At 37.6% G+C, this 1769-nt stretch overlaps 2 protein-coding genes across 2 annotated transcripts in view; both read left to right on the top strand.

Annotated features, from left to right (window-relative positions):
- Positions 1-1769, top strand: part of LOC121815524 (protocadherin alpha-3-like) — a 29380-nt gene that overhangs the window by 15180 nt on the left and 12431 nt on the right. The window lies entirely within an intron of this gene.
- Positions 1-1769, top strand: part of LOC102309770 (protocadherin alpha-3) — a gene marked incomplete in the record, with an annotated part of 16892 nt that overhangs the window by 5680 nt on the left and 9443 nt on the right.

The raw sequence follows: 1769 nt of genomic DNA, 5'->3' as shown, positions 1-1769 counted from the left end.
GTTGGACCCAGAATGAGTATAGGATCTACTATAGTACCGGGCAGTCATGCAAATACACTAATGCTTCCTGATAGGAAACGTCCTTCTGAAGAGGTAAGACCATGTTTAAGTTTTAACTGTCTTACCAGACGTGTTCCCTTTAGAAGTAAAACATATAATGCTCCTGATTTAAAGATAATATTACACCTGAATTGCAGCATATTTGTGAGCACTGTCCATGGTCCTGGCAAGCGGTTAAACTGCTGAAATTTAAGTTAGTTTGTTTTCTTCATAATATGAGAATTCGATTCTCTGTGTTGTTGTTTTGTTTTTGTTTTTTTACTAAAAGTGTCGCGTGTTTATTTAGGGATTAAATTACACGATTCAGTAGCTATATTGATTTAGGCGTCTATGAGTTTGTTTGTTTGTTTGTTTGTTTTTATTAGAAATCCATAGGTCCCTTGTAGTTGATTCTTATTTGTTTTCCTTGGAAAAAATGTTGTTAATTGCCTTCAAACCCTGTCATCGTTTCACTCAATCATCATTCAATTTTGTCAAAATCACACTTTTTTCTTTTAGAGAAATAATCGCACACGAAGCTAAATTGCTTTGACCTAAAGAAAAATACAACACTTGGATATACTAATACAAATATGATGTTGACTACTACGATTAGGAACGATGATATGACAGCCTTGAAGTGGGTTAACTGATCAACATACTCTTTTGAAAAAAACTGAAAATTTGCTGCCTTTAATTCGTAGAAGTAAATTGTTATTCGAATGTATTACTTTGAAACACATACGTTACTAGCAAAAATTAGAACAATTTTTTAGACACGAAGCGACAACTTGCAGACGGGCTGATGTTGCAGTTTATGTGGTAGTTTTGTTTATCAACATATACTCATGTGTTCAGTCCACAAGGTGTCAGTGTCATATCAGCATCACACTGGTATATTTTAGTGCTGGCCCTGCCCCTTCTATACAGTTTTTGTTCTGGTCGACAGAGAGGAGACGGTACCTTCCACAGAAACAAGTGTAGCCGTGATTAATACATCGGTTTGTTTGGAATCTGCAACACATTTCGCACTGGATATTTTGTTATTTAAACTACTTCCTTTGCTCAAAGGACTTTTAAGTGGGTATATAATTGGAAACATAAAGCGAAACGATGGAGCCAGGAGGACAAAGACGAGGAACGCAGTGCTGGTGGCTTGCTCTCAGCTTTTCTCTGATGCTCAGCTGTGTGGAGCGGGTTACAGCTCAGATAAAATATTCAGTTCCAGAGGAAGTAACGGTAGGAAGTGTTGTTGGGAATGTGGCAAAAGATCTGGGACTGGACATCAGTTCACTAGAGGAAAGACAGTTTCGTATTGTCTCTGGGGCTGAAAATAATCAATTTCTAGTAAATCCGAGAAATGGCGTCCTCTCTGTTCAAGAGAACATTGACAGAGAAGAGCTATGCAAAAGCATTTCTCCTTGTCTGATAAACCTAAAAATGGTAGCTGAGAATCCCATGGAAGTACACTATGTAGGAGTGGAAATCATAGACGTAAATGATAATTCACCCAGCTTTCAAGAGGAAGAAAGCATACTGGAGATTTCAGAGTCTACTTTCCCAGGTAAACGATTTCAGTTGCCAGCTGCACATGATCCAGATGTTGTTACTAATACTGTACGGATGTACAAATTGATCAATAACGATCATTTTAGTTTACAAATTCGAGAGAGGGGAGAGGACAAGATACCATTCTTAGTTTTACAGAAGGCTTTGGATCGAGAAAAGGA

This window comes from Haplochromis burtoni, unplaced genomic scaffold (genome assembly GCF_018398535.1).
Source record: "Haplochromis burtoni strain Fernald_Lab_line unplaced genomic scaffold, NCSU_Asbu1 Contig_236, whole genome shotgun sequence".
Classification (NCBI taxonomy): domain Eukaryota; kingdom Metazoa; phylum Chordata; class Actinopteri; order Cichliformes; family Cichlidae; genus Haplochromis; species Haplochromis burtoni.
This window is presented reverse-complemented; position numbering and strand designations above follow the sequence as displayed.